The sequence below is a fragment of the Diadema setosum genome, chromosome 10, assembly GCF_964275005.1.
Source record: "Diadema setosum chromosome 10, eeDiaSeto1, whole genome shotgun sequence".
NCBI lineage: Eukaryota > Metazoa > Echinodermata > Echinoidea > Diadematoida > Diadematidae > Diadema > Diadema setosum.
The window spans coordinates 7,035,795-7,061,756 of NC_092694.1; the positions used below are offsets into that span (position 1 = coordinate 7,035,795).

Below are 25,962 nucleotides of genomic sequence, written 5' to 3' on the forward strand. Positions count from 1 at the left end.
ATCTATCTATATACCCATGAGATAATCTGTGTATGATTCACTCCATGCACGTTCAGGCTGCCTTTATGCAGCTTTCAATCTGCACCCGCGTCTCGATCACTGAATCCACGATTATTACAATAATGGTGTAAATTAGTGGGAAATTATATCTCTTTCCACTACGTTTACCGTTTGTTTTAATCCAAGGCGACCAATATTGCTTGTGCGATGACAAGAACAGCATTGTATCTCAGCTATGGATAAAAATCACTTTAGTGAAGATTGATTGTGAGATAATCAGTTGCTATGATGTCCAGTGACCTGTCCGAAGTTGCAAATCCTAGCTGTCTTACACCAGTAAAAGAAGCCACCACGGACAGTCGAAGGGAAGGCGATTCATATTTTTCATATTACATTATCATTATTATTATCTTTTTTTTGGTTGACATGTGGATTCAGATTTGAACTTTTTACAACATAATAAGAAACTTCTTAATATGGGTTAATGAAAGAGCACACAAAAATCTAAAGAGGAGCTCCAAGTTTATTTTGATGAAACTTTCTGTGTTGAAATGGCTGAGATATCAAAAAGAAAAAAGTAAAACGTGACGAAGTGGTCATAAAAGGTGGGACCCACACTTATGTAGGACCTAATCATCTCGTAAAGAGTAAAACCTGATCTCCATCTCGGCCTAAACATTACCACCTTTCTTATTGTCTGCCGTTTCTGCCATGGTTGGTAAGACCATGGACCTAACATACAAGGACATTCATCGTATCGTTGATTAATTCATGCACCTGTACATCTCAAAAGCCCCACAAAGATATTTTAGCATGCTTCACTGCTTTGATACCATGATCGTCACCGCCAGCAAGCCGGGAGAAGAACAAGACGAAGATTCGAGAAATCTGAAACTATATTATGCGCAGAAGAAAATAACTCACAAAAATCAAATAAAGTAAATGTGCAGTTGTGGTGTATGTTAGGAAATCATGCCTCAAACAATTTCGCTTGGGAGAAGCAGGCAGTTTTCAAAAGAAAGCTAACATTTTGGCAGAATGATTGTCATTTGTGATCTCAATATTTCACTTTTCCGCAGCTTATTCCAGAGCAAAAAGGGATGGTAAAATGGTAAAGAACAGGACATCATGCCATTAGGCAAGGTCTTATGCGTGTGCGAAAATGTGCGAATCAAAAATTGCCCATCTTTTGACACAAAATTTGTCATGATCTCAGGTTTTGCCTCTCCTAATCATCTATTTTTATTCAAAGACATTTCCGTCTGAAAAAAGGGTACATCAGCGAAACAAGACTGAAATGAGGGAAACGATTCTTTTGTTGTGACGATTTCGTTATTGTCAAGACACCCGGAATGTACTCATTAAGATGCACATAATCATGTGTCGGTGACGATCATTACATCAAAGAAAGACTACATCTCCATGTCATTAGGTCCATGGTAAGACTAAAGGTTTCACTGTCTGAAAATTCTACATTTTTCTTCTTTTTACTTGTTTTTGTTTTGTTTAGTCTTGGCCCCATTCTCGAAAACTGACGTCAGAGGGCGACATTCCACTTTGCCGGTGCATTCGCACATTTTTTGTACTCGTAGTCGAACGCGGTCGTGTGTACGTACGTGTCAGCGTGTAATGTAGTAATGGACTTTAAGCTGAGATCTCTCTCTCTCACCACAGACAGCATGCAGCTAGCCGGATCGCGGATCTCCTAAGTGAACAACCTTGCCTCAACTATACGGTAGGCCTACTGGCTCTCTACGTGTGAAAGAGTTGTTATTTGAACTGACAAAATACTTGTTAGTGTACTTGTGGTCTACGTTACTCACTGACTCTTTACGAAAACGAGGAAAGTAAGGTGGACAAAGAATGTATTGTTTGCAGTGGTTGTTGCCGGTGCTGCTTATGCCGCTACCGAAACCGAATGTCATCGCGCCGTTACTACATCACCACACGATGTTTATCGTGTTGTACCTGACGGGCTTCTTCCTGGAGCGCAAACCGTGCACGATATGCAGTGCCGTCTTCGTTGTGGCAATTTCGCTGATTTGTTACAGCTGTTATGGTAACTGTGTCTTCTTCTGCTGTGGAAATTCCTGTAATGAGACGTGACGACTAGTCAAGAAAATGGAGCTGCTTTGACTGAACTCTGATCGTCGACTGCCAACTTACATTCTCATCGATCAAAGCAATAAATTCATATCCCAGAGCTGCAGAGCTAACTGTTGTTAGAGCTGAGACTGAGAGTCAGACCTCATCTGCCAGTGCCATGATCAACTGTACATACCACTGGACTACCCTAATTATTTAATACTAAAGTTAGTAGATCTAGTTAGTGACACTGCAATCGTGCTCACCATATTCACAGTAAATTTCGGCAAAGATGGCTCAATCAGCAGCAGGCTGGTAATGAAAAAATAAATAAATAGTAACGTTAGATCTATATTGGCAGCTGATGTAAAGACAAGTAAACTGGCTGGGATAATGTGGGACTACTGGGAGCGTTGAGACGATCACTGAACTTCAATCAAACCTAACCAAGTTTTCTGTGCTGTTGCTAATGTGATGGGCCGACTTGAAATCCGCGTTCAAGTTGGGAGTTCTCGATCTCAATTGGGTGTCGGTGAACATGAACATGCCTATCCATCATACCACGAGAATAGATTTGCTGAACATCTACATCTTTACTTCGTAACAATAACTTGGTAGAGCTACTGTACTCCATGTGAATGTGCAGCAGATCAGTCAGAATGGAGATAGGCAACGTCTACAGCTACTGTACTACAGGCAGGCGTTTCAAATTTACGCATTGTACAGGTGTACAATTGTATGTAGACAGGTCTAGTGAGCATTACCAAGCATGTCAAGGGCAACCAAATTACACTCTGATCTGTTGTGATCCAGTAGAATGTATTATCCAAAAAGGGATGTGGACAACTGTGACATGTTCATTTTGGATGTGAAGTTTTGTAGCTATTTAGAAGAAGTACATTACAGAGCTGTAAGCCTGTACAATGTATGTTATCCCAAATTTTCCCTCACTTTACCCGACGTCATTGGTTAGACTAAAACTGTTATGTGGGTATGCAACTGCAAATACTGTACATGTAGTACAATAGTGTACAACATGTGTATTCAGCTGTCATCAATTGCTATGCATACACATGTATTTTATAATGGACCGAGTTATGGGATTGATCCTGCTAATTTGTGTACAAGTAGAATTAATGATGCAATACCATTATCCTGGTGAAATTAAAGTCTACACTGTACGTTGTACAATTGTACAGTGTACATTGTACATGTACATCTGACTTGCCATGATGTCACATAATCTTGCCAAGTGGTATGGCCTGCTAAAATGAGCATTTTGTGAGACATTTCCGCAAGTTTGCAAGTACTATTTTGTTTGAAGTTTGTTGACTGAAATGATGAGACAAGTTTCTATTCTTAGTGACTGATTGCATTGCAGCATACATGTACATGTTAAAATCAAGGGGTTGTCATGGCAATGGGGAGATGGTGTCCAATAGTGTCCAATGGTGTCCAGAGAGGAGAAAATGACCATGAAGATCTACAAGCATACCCCTTTCCTCCTAGGTCACATGCAATAATCTTCAATTATGTATGTCTGCCTTATGATATGACATAGGGTCTACCCATACACATTCAAATGCCCAGTAACACTCCTGGTGCGAGTTAGTAACTTTTAAACCTACACACTTTGTACGTGTGTACTGTACACAGATCAGATTCCTTCGTAATTTCATATTCCCTTAAAATGAAAAAAAAAAAAAGGACAAACTGATTGTAAGTTAGATAATTAGGGTTGTAATTTGGGGGTAATTAGCTCCTACAGGAACATTTCAAGAAGGACATTTGACATTTGCTAATTGGTGTAGCTTGAAGTACATGTATAATGCTGTCAGATTTATTAGTGATCTCTGTACAGTTGTAGTCCAGTTCTTTGGTATCCCTCTCAGCTATTGCCTTGATTATCTTTGATTAATGTCTGTTATTATTCTTTAAGCTGTATCACAATGCAGTTACAGCCATATACAGAACATTGAATCATTTTTGTTTGAATCAATTCAAAAATTGCTGCAGGTGTCAACTGAAATTACTGTGTTTGGGCTACAGAAGAATGATTAAAAGTACAATTGTATTTCAGCCTGCTCAGGATAAACTGATAATATTGCAATCTAGAATTATGTGTATCAGTACAGCTTGTATACGCATTTCCCATACACACCCTCCCAAGTACTGAATACTTGGATCTAGTCTTCAACAGGTTAAAAGCATATTACACTGATTGTTTGTGAATACCACTTTCCAGCATTTACTTGTAGGGTCTACAATGTACATGTGCATGTACGTACAAATTGTAGTCCTTCACATTTAATACAATGTTATCAAGAAGATTTTTGTGTTTGTTGGTCAATCAAATTTCAAATTCAATCAAAATTTAGATAATCCCCTACCATGCAAGTGCAGTACATGGAGTTTTTCATTCTGAACCACACTAACTGCAGTGTGCGTGCTTTTGACATTGAAATACAATGTACAATGTGTATATATGTAATACAATTTGAAGGGTTCAAGTGTACCGGTATGTTAATATCTACAGTTGTACTTCCTTTGATACTTGACAATCAGATTGTATGACATGTGGTAGATTATTGTCCAAGCCTGTGGTAGCCTGTGCATTTTATAGTAATACAACCATACATGTGTACAATTGTATACTGTACACTTGCGTTACAATGTATGTGACACTGTACTAAGTCAAATGAAGGTTAACAAGTGATTTAAAACATACACAAAATAGAGATGCTGTAGGAAGAGCTCAATTTTGAGCTGATGGAATGGAATGTGCATCATGGATTGTCTTTTTTATTCTCTCTTGCTTATCTACATGTAATCCCTGTGGCTCTTCATTCTATTTTTCAATCACAGAGTTAGTAATTAGAATATGTTTTCATTCAGTATGCTGCTCAATTACAAATGTATGTAATGCCTAAAAATATCTCAGCACATTAATGCTACTTATACAACTGTACATGTGCAGACTTGCTGCAAGTCTGACCTTTTTATAAATTCAGATTCAGTCAAGCAAAGTTCATAATTTTGTGCATTTCATCAAATTTGCCAAAACTAGAAAAGAAAAAAAAAGACAACAACAACCAATGATTGGATTTGATCAATTTGCTCTATAATGGAAACAGCAACAAAATCTGGTATGGCAGATAAACAGAAGTAAAGAACTGTAGTTATCTTGCCTTCTAGACCAGCAGCTCCTGTGGACAAAAACAAATTTCAGCCTTAGAAACAAAAATGAATGTACATCTGTACACATATCATTTATTTACAGAAGTGTAATACATTGTTTACTTCTTTCGTGCAAGTATGCATGCATACACCTCATGCATGCATTGTACGTATGTACAGATGGAGGAATGTTGGCTACTTGATGCAAATTGTCTCATTTGGGGAGACGTTTAGATTGTACAAGTGTACTTGAAGTGGTTTGAGGAGTGGTTGAGAACAACCCTACAGTATACAATGTACACTGTATGCAATCATGTGAGGGCTATCGAAAGAAAGGCACTTACAATAATATCTATATAGCATCCAAAGTTTACACTTACAAATGTAATCTGATACGCTTGTTTGTTTTTTTTTCTTTGTACAATACCGTAATGCTACTTCTAGATGCATTTACATGTAACAGCTGTAATACATACAGTTGTATACAATATATCTCAGCATGTCCAACACAGTTCACAGCACTATTTACAAAGTCCTGATAGGACAATCTTTCAATTTAATTGTGAGTATACAGTATATTGTACAATGAATCATTGTGGAAAACATACATGTACATGTACATGTTCGTGTATAGTCATTGTGTGTCTTCTTCAAAACTATGTAGTACTGTACTATAGTGTTTGCATACATGTACCCTTACATGCTGTATGGCACACAATTTGTACAGATAGTTCAATGATTGGTTATGCCAATTGCTCCGTCAAAGTTTCACAAATTACAGTTGTAATGTAAGTGTACATCTCACAAACTACATGTATGTTTGAATACTTTTCATTGAGTGCCTGAGCACTGTATAGTGTTTGCTGTTATGGTGAAATTTACTGACTGCATCTCCAGACCGACAAATTACAATTGTACATTGTAGTTTCCTGTTTCATGTTTACATACATGTATGTACATACATTTGTACACATGTGTACTAACTTCATTGCCTACTGGGGAATGGATGTACAATTTGTACAACTTACAATGTATAACAGATATGTCTGGTCACAATTAGCATCATCTTCAGCATTGTATTCATTCATTGTTTTGTTTTGTGTTTTGTTTTTTAAGCAAGTGAGTTGAGCTGCAGACTGTTGTGCAAAACTTTTCTTTATACGCTTATAGTCAATAGTCAAGACAATAAATCTGCCATTCTGCAGCATGTACACTGTAATTTCGCATGTCTGCTGCTTGGCTCTAACTGCAAGGTAAAAAGGAAATTAAAGAAACACAAAAGCAAAAGCAAAGCACAGTGAATCATCCAGTTACTGTTGATCTGGTCTGTGTAGAAGGGAAGTCGGGTGCCAGATGTTGATGTTTACTGTAACAAAATGGGAAAAACTTGATGAGATGATAATGATAAAAAGCAGGTTTGTAAAATTGCATGGAGCCTATCTTGTTGACGTACAACTTGCAACAAACTTTCATAGCAGTGTCACTATAGTGTGTAGTATCATCACTAAAGTAAAACGAATATTCATATAGGTGAATGCTATGAATTTAGTGTTGGTTTACATACATGTATAACAAACAAAAATATTATTGTATGAAAAGTCTGCTTAGAAGTAAAATCCATAGAATGCATGATTTTATCATGCGTACAATGTACATTTGTACTTATGGATTGAAACTTCATCATTTTAAAACAAAGATTCATTTCATTTGTGGAATTAAAGAGGATTTTACTCTAGACTTTGTGTTCTGTAAACAACATCAATGAGTGTTTTTTTTTTTTTCGTTTTGCATTTACTCTTATCTATTTTTACGACTGTGCCTTTTCTATACATTGTAAGTCTAATACTGTTCAACGTTGTAAGAGAAAACTTTCATTATACATTTGGTCATGTAGTTGTTTTACTACATGGCAATTGCTGGCTTTGACAAGTTCAGACAGCATTTTCTGATAAAAATCGGGTATTTCAGCAATATAGTTTCATGTCTTTTACATGACATTTGTGATATCAATGCTCTTCATTGTCTGCGATCTCTTGTTCCAAATTCCTGTGGTCCTCGTAGTTTAACCCTCTCAATACTGTACCCAAATTATTCGGTCCTCTTCTCTCTTCCCATTCCCTGCTACACGTTGTACAGTAATTACCCAAAGCCGGCGCAACTTCTGCGCATCTTTCACATTCTGTTTTCTGTGTAGACTAATACAGCCACTTGAGTTACAAGTCGTCTTCACAAAAGCACACATGAATATCATGTACACTGTATAGTGTTTGTGGAACTTTACACGTTCTGGCTTGCGTTCTTAAAATACATGTACAGTATTCCTTAGAAATATGAGTTGTTTTTCTGTTACACTTAATGCCTCTGATGTTGTCACATGCATCTATGATATACATTGTACACCTGTACCATGAAGCTTTTATGAAATCTGTTTATATTGGCATGACGTGCACTAGTGATATCCCGTCAATATACAGGGAATATGAAATGTATGTATAACAATGTATGACGCCGTAAGATGCGTTTATGTGTTTTCTTTAATTATAATATATTTTGATCATAAGTATGACTGTCACATAGTCTTCATTAATTGACCGTTATGATTCTCTTGGAGAAGCCCAATATATGGTGAAGTACATGTACAGTATGTATATTGTATAATATATATATATATATATATATATATATATATATACTTCACCATACATAGATTGATAATAATAATGTAGACATGTATAACGCGCAACATATCCACTCAAAGGTGCTCAAGGCGCTCTCAATCAATGTTTAAACCACATACACAATCCGACAGTATGACATATGTTCCAACGGCTGCAACATGTGCCTCCATATATACTGTATATATATATATATATATATATATATATATATATATATATACATACATATATATTAGTGTGTGTGTGTGTGTGTGTGTGCTTTAAATACTAGGTGTTACAAAGAAATCCCACTTTTGATCCTCAATAATTTTAAAACTATACACCAGATTACACTGTCATTGATATCAGTGATAGCTGAATAAGGTACAATTTAGCTGGAGGTGAATCGATTATGAGAGCATGAATCAGTTCCGTCAAATCCATGATTAATTTTGAAGTTAAGTTCCAGATTTTGGTCAAATTTGAACCCTCTGTACAAAATTCAACTTTACACAAGAACCAATGATGTGTATGTGAGTGTGTGCTTACAATGACCCTGAACAATAGACATTGATACTACGAATATCACCTTTTCAGAGCTGTGCTGAAGGCTTCTGAAAGATAATTCTTGAATTTAATGAAAATGATTTACGCTTTCATTTTTAAATTACCTCCAGCAAAATTGTGCACTATTCAGCTATTGCTCATATCAATATCAGTGTTATCTGATGTATAGTTTTTGAACTATTAAGGATATAAAGTGGAAAATGTTTTTTTTTTTTTTTTTTTGTAACAGCTAGTATTTAACCATGTTTGTGTGAGTTTATGTCTTGTCTGTCTAGGAATATGACGTGCTCTACATAATTATTAATTACATTAATGCAGGTGAAAATTAAAGCAAACAAATACACTATCATTGACATATCCTAATCTGTGCGGTAAGTAGAAAAATTATATTTCAACAGAAATCCAACAACCAGGAATAAGAATAAGAAGGTCCAGATGGAACATTTCGTACAAATTTTAAAAGATGTCTAAGAGAAAACTAATATCTTTAAACCATTAGCAAATCCATAACCTCGGGTATAGTTCTAACTTCTAAGGAAGAAAAAAAAAAGATTATTTTTTTTTTTCACTAAAAAATGGAGACAGATCAGTCCCAACTGTCTATTGAACGAATTGCAATATACGTATCGTCATCAAAAATCATACAATACAGCTGATTACATGTTTGAATAAGAACAATATACTTTATACTTAATAGACCAAAAGGGGTTTCGTCAAAAAAAAAAAGTGCTTCCACGTACCTGATACTTATATTCACCAGTTCACGACTGAACGGAAACTACGAGGGAAAATAGAGGGGTATACTGTCTTCGCAGGTGTTGAAAAAACCTGTACGTGGTTAGTGCTGAATGCCTTCTATAATGGTTAAAATTGGAATCAGGGCACTTATGAAAACTACCATTCTTGAAAAAGGCAACTGAGCTTTTAAGGAGTTGCCATGTTTGTCCGGGGTGCCCAGTGATCCATCATACAGGGAAAATGGTATTTATCATCTTATGCAATAATATGCATATGTATGTGGTTCATGCAAAATTCACTTGAATGCGGATGACAGGGTCGTACATTTTCTCATTAAACACACACACACACACACACACACTCAAACATACATTTAGACTAAATCGGTTTTACACAATGGATTCGTAAGCCTTGGCACGTGGATTGCCAAAAAAGAAAAAAACAAAGGCAGGAGAGTTTAATAATACATGACAAAACCGTGACCAAGCTGAACAGACTTATTACGCTTAAAAAGTGTAACAGATTGGATCTAAGTATAGAGTAAAAGGTATAGCGCAGTCGATAGAATTGGAAATGTAAAAACTTAGGATTGTGTATTGATCATATTTTGTGTGGGAAAGATTGACGGCTTGATTTAATTTCGCCGTCGTTTACGACAAAAGTGAGAAACACTTAAATTGATATGTCGTTTACCCTCATGTTGCTTATGCGGACACTATTGGCAATCCCCATAATGAACATTTGTTCATCAACATCAAACAGAGCAGGAAGGATCGTCATGAAAATCAAGCCACAATCACAATTTTCTTTTGCTTCAATGCACAAAGTAAATACAATTCAAAATTTTGAAATCTCTCAAGAGAGTCAGTGTTCACGTTATGATGTATGGATTTCCTGAATCCTGCACCCAGTTTAATACTTCCAAGAAAAGCTATGCTAATTCCATAAACCATACCAGCTCTCCTTCGAGCAAACAGTTACAATGGACCTTGTCCGTAATTATAATAATATCATGGAGAGACAAGCTTTCCTTCACCTGTATTCGCAACTGTTTAATACTTAACAACTTCATTTACTTTATTATTCTCATTAAAGGGGACCTCTGGATGATTTTCAGACTTTTACATTTGAACAACTATATATAAATCAAACTGAGCACAGAGTTGCAGAATTTATAGTGATTGGGATAAGGAATGAGAATGTTTTCAAAATTTATAACAAATTGCAACGAACAAGGATGATGACATGACAGCCTCACCATAAGAATGCATGAGTTGGGGCTCAAGGAAGCAGAACAAAAGAAGAAGGCATGCATAGATTTTTCACAGGTGAACTTGTCGAGCAAGCGGTATTGTTATGCAATTACACTGTTTCATTTCTGAAATATATGAGGCTCTGATGTCATCAGCACTGTTCAGTGTAATTTGTTCAAGATTTTCAATTATTGGTTTCTCTTCTCAAGGACCACAATAAATTCCACGAATCTGTACATGGACATGTTGATTTATGTACTACATGATGTGAAATTATGAAAATCATCTGGAATGCCCCTTTAACTTGACCGTCGAAGCTAAAACTCGATTATTAAAGATACTTTAACAGTAGTTGTTACTGAGATATCAACAGCGCCAGCTCTTGTGCCAAACTAACACTGACTGTGTGCATTTTTTTTTTTTTTTTTTTTTTTTTTTGCTCGACGTGGAGTACTTGATTCACAAAATGTCAACCCTAACGTATCAGGGCAATTACCCCACGAGGGCAATTAACACCCGGCTAAATACTTGTTACTAATAAGGCTAGAGTAAAGATTAGGGTTAGGTTTAGGGTCAGAGTTTGGGTTAGGGTTAGGATTAGGTTCATAGGATTAGGGTTAGGGTCAGGGAAAGTGTCTGCACGGGGTAATTGCCCAGAGGGTAATTGCCGTAGACCCGTTTTCCACAGTGGATAACGAATAAGTTTTGTGACAATCGACTCTTCATTCTTTCAGTTTTTTTTTTCAGGGACACAATACCCAGGGCCTTTAGTAGAGCAGATAAGCCGAAAAATTGTGCAAAATTTGACTACAGCATGAAACTTTCACCAGTGTTAGTACATGCTCTAAGATTCATTCAGCGACTCAGATGGCGGAGTGAACGGACGTAGTTCTGGCGTGCTCTTGACTTTTACTTCCCCGGAATTCATATACACCTTACTTTTTCACATCTCTACCGAGAATGTTGTCTGAACGTGACAAGGAAAAAAAGAGACTTCAATCTTCTAAAACCAACTGGAAATAAATCACGTTCAAAAACCAAGCCAAAATAATGAAATCGAAACTGAAGGAAGTGCGACTGGGGCATCTTATTTTTTTTTTTATTTTTTTATTTTATTATATTCTTCTCCTTTGTCCAGCAGAACATAACACAGTATAAATTAGGAATCATATCACAATCGTGTACATACATCTTGCAAATGATATCAAATGATACAATAATAAAGTTACATGCATGTATACGCAAAAAATACAAGGTTATGTTTCAGTTGGAAAAAAAAGAACTGAGAGGTCCACTAAAAGCAAGCTTGTAGATTGTGAACCCCTCAAGAAAAATCTTATCGTGATGAATCGCCAGATCCCTCCGTGCGGCCCAAGGAACCCAGCATTCCTAGTGGCTCCGCCCAGCAGGCTACGCAGGACCAGAGCGAACCGTCCATACGGGAGCTTATGTCCATGATGACTGATCTGAAAGAAACTATCACAACAAAAATGGACACTGTCCTTTCGGAAGTGGTTTCCTTTAAGAGAGACCTAGCTGAAGTCAAAAAGAACATTGCAGAAATGGAGCACAGCGTAGCTGACACCTCGGACAGGATCGCCGAAGTTGAAGATAGTAAGTTGCCCAACCTGAGAAATGAAATAGACAAAGTACGATATGATATGGAAGAGAAAATGCTGCTCTACGAGATTCACAACCGGAAACTAAATCTACTCATATACGGCGTCACCCCACAAAGCAACGAAAATGTCTATGAGGCAGTCTACACTGTCCTCGCAAACCTCCTTGGGGTTTCCCGGGACCATGCAGGTGGAGAAAATACCTGTTACCAATGAATCCAAGGGAAAACCAGAGTGACCGAGCGAACAATCACCCGGACCCCATCATTGTCCGATTCAGCCGAATGGTGGACCGCGATAGAGTTCTCCGAGCTTTCGAGAGGCCGGTACAGCGCGAGGACCCGCCGAGAGCTGCCGCACCCAGAGCTGCTGCACCTGGCGCCACCAAAGTCTCCAACGGACGGATCACAATCCGTTTTGATCTACCCCCAAGTATGAAGCGAGAAAGAGGCAGGCTCGCAGCCATCGCGTACAAACTTCGACAGCATGCAGCAGAAAGTCTCCACCAGAATCATCATCAACAAAACCAAGGTCATCCTCCAAACTAGGAAAAAGCAAGACGAGGGACGTCCAGATCCTTGGTCGACCTACAGTGAATCAGGAAAGTAAAAAGAAAATTAATTAATATTGGAAGGGAAAAGAACAGGTTAGCATTTTTGCATATGTCAATATACATTATGTCAAGCTTCGTCTTCTTTTACTATGTTTATAGATACAACTTTGTTGTCTTGTATCATGAATTGAATCTATAGATTATAATAATTTTGAATTTGATTATCAAGGGACAAAAAAAAGAGAAAAAGTTCCTGCCATTAATAACAAACAAATAGATGTAATTGTAGAGATTGATGAATTATTTTCCGTAAGTATGTATGCTAACTTAATTTGTAAATTTGTTCTACCATTTTTTCTTACAAAAAAAAAAAGTCAAATCCCTCGTTTCTCCGAAACTGTGCATGACAAGGGTTAATTGCACATCATTGAGTTCATAAATGAATATTACTTTAATAAATATATATTGGAATAGAACAGTCGTTAAGTGTTCTGTTATAAAGCGAGTATCATTTTGCCTTTTATTCATTGACTGTATCGACGTATACATTGGCCAAAAAACAAAAACAAAAACAACAACAACAACACACACACACACAAAATATTCATGAAGCGGAGTCATTTTGCCTTTCTGCTCATAGACTTTATTGATACATATATCGGCCAATAAAAAAAAAAGAAGAAAAAAGTGCAGCATATCAGTCGGTTATATTTTTAAACGACTTCCCCTTTATCAGATCATTCAATCTGCAGCTTATTACAGGGGTCATATAAAACTACATTTCCACAGCGTTGTTATAGCCCTAAAACATGGCTAAGTCCTACACTCAGTGATTTGCTCTCAATTCACTCCTCAGTCCATATCCCTATACAACCCTTCGATTTCCTCCTGATTTTACTTGCAGAAATACTTTTCTGTCAATACCACCAATATTATGTTCGTATGGACCACATCATTCCGCTAATAGTTACGCGCCTTTCCTTATTTTTTTCAATGCTGAGTGTGGTCATTGTAGTAGCATCCAAGCGCGCCGGAACACTTCTGCTTTTTTTTTTTTTTTTTTTTTTTTTTTTTTTTTTTTTTTTGGGGGGGGGGGGGCAAAATCTCAGCGGGGGCACATTGTGACGATGTGAGATCCTCGGCGCGGGAGCGAAGCGAGTGAGCGGGGGGGAGGGGGTGGAAAGAGGGATACCCCCCCCCCCCGACACACACACACACACACACACACACTGTAGGGAGCTTTTGTAAAACAGGGTACAAAAGTCGCGTTTATAGACCATTTAAAAGCAACTTTCTAAGGAATTAAACATAGTGAAATATGATCAGTGCGAAGGACTATGATTATTACATACGGGAGTACATAATAATGTGATGATGTGACATCCTCGGCGAGGGAGCGAAGCGACCGAGCGGGGGGAGGGTGTGGGAGGGGGGATACCCCCTCCCACGGTAGGGACTTTTTGTAAAAACAGAGTATAAAAGTCGCGTTTATAGAGAATTTAAAGCAAATTTCTAGGGAATTAACATATTGAGAAAATCAGTTTGAAGGACTATAATCATAAAATACGGAAGTACAGTAATAATGTGATGGTACGAGATCCTCGGCGAGGGAGCGAAGCGAGCGAGCGGGGGGGGGGGGAGGGTGTGGGAGGGGGGATACCCCCTCAAACAGTAGGGACTTTTTGCAAAAACAGAGTATAAAAGTCGCGTTTATAGAACATTTAAAAGCAAATTTCTAGGGAATTAACATATTGAAAAAAAATCAGTTGGAAGAACCATGATCTTAACATACGGGGGTATATTATGTGATGGTGTGAGATCCTCGTGGAGGGAGCGAAGCGACCGAGCGGGGGAGGGCGTGGGAGGGCGTGGGAAGGGGATACCCCCTCCCACGGAAAAAACAGACTATAAAAGTCGCTTTTATAGAGCATTTTAAATTAAATTTCTGAGTAAAAGAATAGTACAAGAAATCACTGCGAAGGACTATGATAATAACTTATGAAAACTTTTCATTTTACTATAAGTACGGGCAGAACGAGCGAGCCACTTTCACTTTGCAAAATATCTGAAATGTATTCATTAAAAGCTTACACGTGATCGCATCGTTCGAACAATAAAACTTATTCTTATACTGCTAGAAAGCAAAGAAGAAAATGAAAAAATGTAAGGTTTACTAAAGGTATGTTTCAGCGGGCACACTCGAGGACACGAGGCTACCATATACACTAAATTTACTCATAAGTTACTATTAGTGTATAGATACAATAATGTATGTTGTTATAGTGTATTATAATTTTCGCCCCGTAAGGGGCGAAAATTTTTGCATGTTCAGTTATGAAATTACAACATTTAGACAAGAAATATGCCTTTATTGTTCATTTTGGTCTTTAAATCAGTGATTCATTATTTGTTACAGGGGGCACTTTGGGGGGGGGGGGGGGGCAAAAACTCGTTTTGCCCCCCCCCCTCCAACATTTTGTTTGGGGGGCAAGTGCCACCCCTGCCCCCCCCCCCCCCCCCCCCGCTTCCGGCGCCCTTGGTAGCATCATACCAATGGGATGTTGTGTGATCTACGTCTTTGTTTTGTATATTATGCATATTCGCATACCTTTTATACGCTTCTACGCTGCTATTACAGTCAATAAACCTTCATTTTTCATGTGGCATTGCCATATTTGTTTCTTTTTGTGATGTGTGGCAAATTGTAACGTTCATACTGCACTGAACTGTGACAAAACATGTATAAATACATGCTGGTCGCATACTCTTTGCATTTATTGTGTGCTTCTAATTCATAATTACATAAAGAATCTCCTCCCCCCCCCCAAAAAAAAGAATAATAAATATATATAATATATATATATATATATATATATATATATACATATATATCTTCCCGAAATTGAGGTAACCTAATTTTTTTTTTTTTTTTTTTTTTTTTTTAATTTGCAAACCGGATATTTCAAATAATAGCGCTTTCGACTCAGGCTACCAGCCAGCCTGACCTATTATTCGATATTACAGTTTTGACGTAAATGCTAAACTGTGCATTAAGCATGATGTTTGTTCACGTTCTGATAAAGTTACAAATATTTCTTTCGCAAATGAGCACACACCAGTCCTACCCACATACCGGTTTTGACCGACTATAAACTCCCCTATGCAGTGTGTGACCTAAGCTGGCTGCTCACCTCGCTGAGTCGACATACAGTCTATTATTATCATTTTGGCGCCACTTGCAGCGAGATTTAGTCTCATGAACTTGTTTTATGCCTATATGCATGTACATTGATGATTGGATTTTTTTTTTTTAATGAAACTACTGAAATGATGTTCCCCCTTCTTATTGCTTGCTTTTTTTTTTCTTCTTCATGCTTTCGAACTGACGTTTAAAAGCTCACGTTTTTACGATACGGCATATTTTTTTTTTTCTTTTCTGTCTCTGCATGCTCGTATATAAAATATGTACTGGTTTGCACCTGTTGTATTCCTGATACCCTGGTAACGAATTGGCCGCTCAGCTCACTGAGCTGAGAATATTGCCAAGAAACTACTATTGTATGTAAGCCCTATTATAGTCGTTGCCATTTTGACACCACTTACTTTCGTCACACGATTCGTGGTTGGTCAAATACATTAACGTTGAAAAATGCTCTAAGCACAATTAAAGATGTTATCCGCCTTTATATGCAATAACGGCACGGATTCCGTTATTTTTTTTTAAAAGTCATTTAAAAAGGATATAAAATTTTATGATATTATAACTTTCTTTTCTGTAATATGAGCACATGCCTCAATGTTGGATTTCACTGTATATATAAGTGCCTGACACATGGTACTAACTGATTTTGTAATTTAAATTGGCTGCTTAGCCTACTGAGTTGATAGTTAGTCTGTGTTGTTTTCTCTTCGGAGCCGCTTGTGGCGCAATATTGTCACATACTAAGTAGTTTGTGACTGGTCATGCACTGCTATATGGTTGATAACGTTTCATACGTTTTATTCATCATCAATATGCCAGAGCTGTAAAGATTCTGCTGAAATTATTCAAAACTTTTTTTTTTTAATATAACAAAGTTATTTAAAAAAAATGGTATTGGCCGACGTGCCGCTTGCCGTTAATGCCGTAAAAGATATATTTAAGACAACACTCTCGCGTTCTCTGAACCATTATGACTGTCATTGTCAGTGTTGAAAGTTTATTTCTAAGTTTAATTATTGGAAAAAAATAACTATGATTTGCACACGAGGTATTCCACTGATGGTTCATTAGCAGTAACCACCCTACTGGATAGGTTCACCGACCTATCATACTATCCAATCTCAACATTCACTATATATTTAATTTATTTATCCTTCATGCACTTTGAAATGCTGTTGTCTACATTTTGCTGTTATGATCTTCTGTTCGAATCAGGAGCATCTGCTTACATGTAAATGTATACTGGTTTTGGTCGGCTACTTGCCTGACATGCTTGAATTGGTCGCTCAGCTCACTAAGACGACCGGTATTCAGTAATCCGCTGTTACTTTGGCGCCCTTTTAATACAATATATCACATTGTTTGTGGAGGGTTAACAACACTTAGAAGATCTGTTTAAGCTTTCATGTATCATCTCTCTTTTATAAGCAGAAACCATATAACAGGCTAGGTTCACCGACCTGACACATTATCCAATCTTTTCATTTACTGCTTATCTGTGCTTCATGCATTTGAACTGCTGTTTGTCCACATTTTTATGCTGCTATGATTCTCTGTCGCATTACGAGCACCTGCTCACATATAAACGCATACTGGTCTAACCGGCCATGCCGGCTACTCGCCGGAAATATATTTTCAATTGTTAGCTGAGCTAACCTATTAGCATAAGAATGTTGACAGGTGCCGGGTTCGAAGCTTTCGCAGACGGAGAGAGCTGTGGAGCTCACTGACCTAGTTCGACACGCAGCAGAACGGACGTCTTATTCCTTCTCGCTTCTATTATTATCGTGCACTAGCGGCAATGTGACTCTGCTCTCCGAAATCAAAATGTCGGATCAGGAATTCAGCAGAGAGCAAGACCACACCCTGGCTTCTGAAGTCCCCACAGTTTCTCAACCCGCAACACTGACCCCGTCATTTGTGAGCAACGCTATTAAAGAGGCTTTCGGTTCCCTTAAGGAGTATTTTGACTCTTCTATCGCCCAAGTGAAAGAGGAAAGCGAGAAAAAGCTTTCTGCCTCTTCCACGGAACTTCAACAACTAAAAAGGGCGTCGGAATTGTCATTTCATTTCAAGGGCAATAGAGTTCAATTCGAATTCAGCTCTAGTTTGCAGGAAAAGCTAGAGAAGGGCGTGGCCTTACTGGAGGAAGGCAATCACGTTGCTGCCCTTTCCAAGTTGAAAGAGGGCATAGCCGACATCAGGAAAAGAAAGAAGTTAATCAGGCTTGCTGATAAATCTGATGCAGGTTAGTGTTCTAAAAGAATTATAAACATTCTTTGTGAGAGGTTCTAATCGTTGGTGTGACAATGAGGAAAGCGAGGGCGCGGAGCGCCTGGGCTAAAAATTTATGTATTTTAGAAGTGAAATTGAGTGATTGTTGCACATTGTGAAAAATTGAAAAATTGAATGATTGTATGGAAATACAGTATTGAAAAAAAAAATTGTGGGGGGGGGGGGGCAAATGCCCCCCCCCCCCCCCTGCCGGGTACGCCGTAAGGCCATGGCGATAAGGGCTGAAGGCTTGTTATGGAAATTCAATGATTCTAATTAGTTGGTGTATTTAAAAAACAAAACAAAACAAAACAAACAAACAAACAAACAAACAAACAAACAAACATACAACCTGCAATTTGTATCGTGACGGAAATATGCAATACATTGAGTAGGCTGCTGCTATTATATAAATAAGTTTCGTCTGTCAGCTTCGGTGAATTCTTGAATATGTGATTCTTTACAAATTATTTAATTGTTATGCAAGTAGCACTATTTCATTTTATAGGGTGGTCAGCAGTTGACGAATATCTGAGCGATGACCTTGCAAGCGATTCTGAGGATAAAAACGTATCAGGCAGACACAGGCAAGGGCGGCGAGAAAACGCAAAACGTCTCGGAACATCCCAGCCGCCAAGGGCAAACCTCCGAAGAGTGATGGATATAGGACTGCAAGCCCTTCTTCTGGTCACTTTTTTCGCGGCTCTAGCGGAATAAGGAGATACGCTTATGGGAGTACCGGTAACTCCACCACCCTTGGTTGGCGAGGGGCCAGCAGTGGGCCAAAGCTGACAGATTTCTGTTTCGCGTGCGGAAAGCAAGGGCACTGGAGAAGGGGGTGTCCAGGGGCCGGCAACCAAGGTCCCCCGATCAGGGATAACATCGCGCAGCAACGCTAATGGTCCTGCTTCTATGGGACAAATTGAGCAGGGGGCAAGGTAAATTAGTTTGATCATTTAATCCGTTGACTACGATGCACGAGTTATCTCGTGATAGCCGTTCTCCACTCAGATACTAAGCACGAGTTATCTCGTGGAAAAAGGAGCCTTTAAATGCACATTTTAAACCTAGAAATTCATATATATATATATATATATATGGTGAAATGTTAATCTGACTGAAAATAACATTCAATAATTAATGAATCAAGGGAACTGACATAGACTTCCTTGGGGTAATACCTTAGATATTAGAAGTGAAAATTGGGTGGAAAATCAGAAAGCCAAGCCCGCCGTGTTAATGCGGCTGTATCGAGCGAGACTCGCGTATTCAACTAAACCGTAAGCAACGGGATAATTGTGTTCTCAACATGATTGCGATGAAGAACAGTGAGGTGATAGTGTATAAGAGTGGTCAGAGGAAAGAATGTTGTCATCAATGATGAATGGATAATGTAGTCTACTTCTTTCTGGAAGCGGGCATAACCAATTCGTGAGCTAGTACTTCTGATCTGAGTTCTCTTGTGATCTTACCACGTACAGGCTTTCGGTATGACCAAGGAGTCTCATACCTCCTTGGTATGGCACGCTGCATGGCGATGGCGCTAAGTTAATCCAGTCTTCCCTGAAAGATGAGTTGGAAACAGCTTCCGGTACTTCTCGAGATAATTCGGAGACAGACTTTAACTGCCTTAGCGGAGCTAGCAGTATCGCTTTTGCTGAAAGTGAACGGTACGAAGATGAATTTTACTTAAACAATTACTTTGAATATCAGCAAGGTAGCTCAGAACCGATAGTCAAAGGAAGACTAAAGGCGTCAATACAATTTTGGAAAGACATTGGTGCATCTCAATTTGTGTTAGATACCATTGAACATTGTTATATGTTACCGTTATTGCAGACTCCTCCCCGACTAGAGTCAAGAAACAATGAATCTCCCTTGTCTCACCCTGAGTTTGTCAATGAAGCTGTTTCTTGATTTATTAAAGAAAAAAAAAACTAATTGTTGAGTCTTTTGCTGCACCTCATGTTGTTAACCCCCTTTCAGGGACAATTCTTTCTGGTAAAAAGAGACTGATTCTTGATTTACGTTTAGTTAATAAATACTTGTGGAAGGACAAAGTTAAATTTGAGGATTGGAATATAGCACTTACTTATTCTAAAAAGGGAGATTTTATGTTTTCATTTGACCTTAAGTCAGGTTATCATCATTTTGATATTTTTCAGGATCATACTCTCTTTTTAGGATTTAGTTGGGATTTTGGTAATGGTACTAGATATTATACTTTTCAAGTACTGCCGTTTGGCTTGTCCACAGCTCCGTACGTTTTTACAAAATGCCTCAAACCGATTGTTAACCATTGGCGAAGTAAAGGGATATTCATTGTTTTGTATTTAGATGATGGTTGAGGTCGTGCTGCTTCGTTTGATACATGCGAAGCCGTGGCCAAGGCAGTGAAAGATGACATGTTAAAAGCAGGTTTGGTACCTAATGTCGAGAAATCGCAGTGGATCCCAGTCCAATGTTTGGATTGGCTTGGTTTAACATGGGATAGCAGCATTGGTTGTCTAAAGATTACCAAGAGGAGGATGAAGGACCTGGAGTCATGTTTGGACACTAGTCTTATCAGACACGTTTGTCAAAAGTTCAGCAAGAAAAATAGCGGCTATCGCTGGAAAGATCAATTCTCTTTAGCCAGTAGTGGGTGCTTTAACTCAGTTAAAAACTAGATTTATGCATTATGAAATCATTCGCAGAGATCATTGGGATAAAGAGTACAATATAGACAGTGACAATAACTTGATTGCGGAGTTATTTTTCTGGAAGGAAAATCTTTTCATCCTTAATGAACGCATGTTGTTGGATTATTCTATTCCACAGACCATTGTATACTCTGATGCCAGTAAGTCAGGCTGTGGAGCCTGGATTGGTGAGTGTGCTGGCATGAAAATGGTAAGAAACTGGACTAAAATAGAAATGTCGAAAAGCTCCACTTGGAGAGAACTTATGGCACTGAGTTTGGCGTTGAAATCATTTGCACCCTACTTGCAAAGTAAGGTTGCGAAAGTAATTACAGACAATAGAGGTGTAGTCTCTATTGTGGAGAAGGGTAGCATGATTGCAGAATATTGCACGAGCTTAGCTTGGACATTTTTAATTTTTGCAGAAAAAGTAGGATTACTTTACAGGTTCACTAGGTTTCCAGAGAGGAGAACCGTTGTGCAGATGCACTTAGTCGGATTATTGATTTCGATGACTGGGGAGTTTCTGTTGAATTCTTTAAAGTTTTGGAATTTGTTGTATAGGCCCCATACTGCTGACAGGTTCGCAAATGATTTTAATTGCAAATTACCAAAGTTTAATTCCAAATATTGATGTCCTAATACGGATGTAGTAGACGCGTTTTCGTGCGATTGGGTGGGCGAGAATAATTGGCTGGTGCCCCCTATCGATAGTATTGGGCAAGTTTTGAATCACGTTAGAGTGTGTTCCGCTATGGGAACTCTACTTGTGCCATATTGGCCCTCTGCCCCATTTTGGCCCCTTTTGTTTTCGGAGAATAGAGAATCTCGTTTATTAATATCACGTGAAGTAAAGATTGATAATCCTGAAGTAGTTTTCGTTCAAGGCAGAAATAGGAATTCTATATTTGGGACAAAGAAATTCCAAAGTCCAGTGTTATTGTGTACGATTGAATGGGATGGCGAGCGGCAAATGAAAATTCTGCATAATCTCATAACATATCAGTCGCAGGACTATTATGGTATCAGCCGCCTGGCTATGGAATCAGCCGCATGGCTATGGAATCTGCCGCATGGCTGAATGAAAGCTATGTAGCTTTCTTTCCGCGGTTTGATGAATATTTATGCTGCGCTTGGCAGTGGCGAATGAAATTCATCAAAAGTTTTAGTCTTTGGGGTCTATGCACCATGTTGTTTTGGTGTCGAATGTATAGCATGTCTTGTAATGACCACACAGGATAGGTATAAGTTGTGCTATTCCTCTTTTTATATTCCCCCCCCCCCCCCCCCCCAGATTTTCGCCACAGGACGAATATGGTAAAACATTGACCAAGATTTTGGTAGCTTCAAGAGCTGATAACACGGTTTAAAAATACAAGAGAGCGTGGTTAGCCTGGGAAGAATGGTGTACGCAATTTAAGGTAAATTCAGCTCTGGCTGAACCAGAAGACATTAGTCGATACCTCATTCATTTATATCAAAGTGGTGCTCCTTACTTCAGGATGGAGTCGGCCTTTTACGCTATAAAATGGCATTATGCTGACTGTAATCTCAAGGTACACATTAACCCGTGTGATCGGAAGTTTCTACACATTGTACTTCAAGGATTGAAGAAGCTGCTGTATAAACCAATTGTAAAAAAGGAACCTATTACACCAGAAATTTTGAAGGCAGTTGTGGAGAAATATAGTTCTTCCAGTAGTTTAGTGGATATTCGTTTATGTGCCATGATATTGATTGCATATGCTGGATTTCTACGATATGACGAACTGATAAATATTCGTAGGTGCGATCTGGTATGTATGCTTCCCATGTGAACATTTTCATTATGAAAAGTAAAACTGATATTTATAGACAAGGAGCATGGGTCCTCATAGGTGCTACTAATACATCAGCCTGTCTGGTTGCGGCTTTGCGGAAGTATTTGTTGGCTGCGGAGTTAGATGATCCAGGTGATGAGAAATTTCTTTTCAGACCCGTCAATTATTGTAAGTCCAAAGAATCATACAAATTAAGGGATGGACAATTGTCATACACTATGTGTTTGGATCTGTAGCGGGATGCCCTGTCAGCAGTGGGTTTAGAACCGAAAAAGTTCGGCATGCACAGCCTTCGAAGCGGCGGTGCTACAGCGGCCGCAAAATTTGGAGTCCCAGATAGACTGTTTAAAGGGAAGATAAACCCCAAGAGCAATGTGGATTGAGTGAAAGCAGCAACATTAGTAGAACACATCAGTGAAAGTTTGAAGAAAATCGGACAATCGATGCAAAAGTTATGATTTTTTAAAGTTTTGGTGTTGGAACCGCTGGACGAGGAGACTACTAGAGGTTATGACGTATGAGTGGACAACAATACCAAGAAAATATAAAGAAAATTCTACAAAAATCCATTTTTCATGAAAATTACAAATTCCATCAACTTGATATTGACATATGTTAGGGGTAGCAATTATTCCCCCTGCTTTCTGAAAGAGGTTGGTCCATTGCTCTTTCATAATTCTAGAAAAGTGAATTTTTGTTGAATTTCCTTTATATTTTCTTTGTATTGTTGTCCACTCATACGTCATATCCTCTAGTAGTCTCCTCATCCAGCGGTTTCAACACCAAAACTTTAAAAATTCATAACTTTTGCATCGATTGTCCGATTTTCCTCAAACTTTCACTGATGTGTTCTACTAATGTTGCTGCTTTCACTCAATCCACATTGCTTTTTGGGTTTACCTTCCCTTTAAGAACCATGGTAGATGGCGTTCAGAAACTGCCAAGGATGGATACATTAAAGATGGAAACATTAAAGTATGAATGATCGTCTCTCGGTATCTTTGAATTTGGGCCTCTAAAACATTGCGTATGGATATATTGTTGATTGTATATGATAACGTTGGTAAGCAAATAAACTGCCTTGTTTATTCTGCATTATATGAAGCATGTGAGATATTACTGACACATTGTTTATGGAATGAAACTTGGATTAAAATCTCCTAAATGAAATTGTATGCCTTTTTTCCCTGTTACCCGTCTTTAATTGACTGAGAGGGGAGGGCATAGGAATTATAGCTCTGTCTTGCCGTCGAAGCTTGGTGCTCCCCTAGGATTCAGGTATTATGTATAGTTCCTTTGCAGGTTATGCGTTAGGGAAGGGAGGCGGGATTGAAAATAATTTGTTCACGTTTGAGTAGCGAATTAGGGAATGAATATATTTTCAATTGTTAGCTGAGCTAACCTATTAGCATAAGAATGTTGACAGGTGACGGGTTCGAAGCTTTCGCAGGCGGAGAGAGCTGTGGAGCTCACTGAACTAGTTCGACACGCAGCAAAACGGACGTCTTATTCGGAGACGGAATTGCGACGTCCTTCACTGGTATTGTCGGGACGGCCTGCAAGCTCAAGATAGAGGATCATAGGACCAGGACGAAACAGCTGTCGGGATAAGAGCATCGGGAGGCGGTATTGGTTCCGGCATGTCAAGAAGCAGTTCGTGAGGGTGGTGCCTGCTGGATAGTTTGATGAGGTGCGTAGCATATCGTAGCCAAGGTATAGTCTTCTTCATCTAGACGCTGAATAATACCAAACCGCTACCACTGATTTATGTGTCGAAATAAAGTGGCCGTTGGGGGCGGTCTTCAATATCCCGTCGCTCGTTGCAAATGGAAAATGGAAAAACGAATATCGAACCGATATCCTGTTTTTCATTTCCTATTTTTTGAAATGTTCAGAAAATAAGATTTTGAGTCATTTTTTGACATTTCATTATAATGAAACGCGAAAAACAGAATTTAAGAGCTAATCCGTTATCCTGTGTTCAATTTTCAGTTGAAAATAGGATATTGATATTTTATTCATTTTCCCGTTGGAATAGGCGACGGGCGACGGGATTTCCACGCAATATTCGATTTTTCGACACCAGTTGTCGACCGGTCACTGAATGGTACTTTAATACCCTGATTGGGTTTCCAGGCGCGTACGTAAGTCATCAGTTCTCTCCATCCGTTCTGTCTTGCCGTCGAAGCTTGGTGCTCCCCTAGGATTCAGGTATTATATATATATTATGTTCCTTTGCAGGTTATGCGTTAGGGAAGGGAGGCGGGATTGAAAATAATTCATTCACGTTTGAGTAGCGAATTAGGGAATAAATGCCTGAGTTGGTTGCTCAGTCCACTGAGACGACCGGTATTTAGTCGTTAGCTGTTATTTTGTCGCCTTTGTAGTGCAATTATATTATGCAATTATCACGCTGTTAGTGGATGGTCAACAACACTTAGAAGATGTGTCTAAGCTATCTAGCACTATTTATTATAATCTGTTGTTTTTATTTTGGAGCCACACGTGGCGCTATTTCATCACATGGTTTGATACCGGCAATGTGTTGCTATGATAGGAAATGGAAAATACGCATTACCCGTTATTTACCATCAGAGCGGCGAGGATTCTGCTAAATCCATTAGAATTTTGTTTTTTTCCTCTTTTTCAAAGTAAAAATGGTATTGACCAACTTATCGCATCCTATTAAGTTTATTAAGAAGAAAAGAAACATTGTAGACAACACTCTTACGATCTGTGAACTATTCTGTTATTTGAGTGTAAAGTTTATTTTTAAGTACAACAATAGCATAAAAAAAAAATGACCGTGACTTGCCACAAGGCATTTCAATGACAATTCATTATGCAGTAACCACCCCACAGAATAGGTTCACCGACCTGACATAATGTATTATCCAATCTCAACTTGTATTGCTAATCTATGCCCATGCATTTGAACTGTTGTTTGTCCACATTCTATGCTGTTATGACATCTCTATAGCATTACGAGCACCTGCTTACATTTAAATGTACTCTGTACTTGTTTTGTCCAACTACTGTACTCGCCTGACATGCCTGAATTGGCCGCACAGCTCGCCGAGTCGACATACTTATCAGTAGTCAGATGTTATTTTGGCGCCCTTGTAGCGCTCTACCTTGTCATATTGTTCGTTAATAGTCACATCTCCTTGATCATGTCCGTTAATGGTTGAATGAGTTTCCTTCAATAGCCATGCATTCGATTCTGATGTCCATACAACAGCGGTACAGACTCTGTCTGAACTATTTTTACACTGGTTCCGTTCCTTTTGACTTTCTTTTTCCTATTAATATAACAAAAATATACCAAAAGGTGTA

At 38.5% G+C, this 25,962-nt stretch overlaps 2 pseudogenes; both read left to right on the plus strand.

Moving 5' to 3' along the window:
* Positions 1-17,678: 17,678 nt before the first annotated feature.
* Positions 17,679-19,024, plus strand: LOC140234196 (uncharacterized; annotated as a pseudogene).
* Positions 19,024-23,645, plus strand: LOC140234460 (integrase/recombinase xerD homolog; annotated as a pseudogene).
* The last annotated feature ends 2,317 nt before the right edge of the window (positions 23,646-25,962 follow it).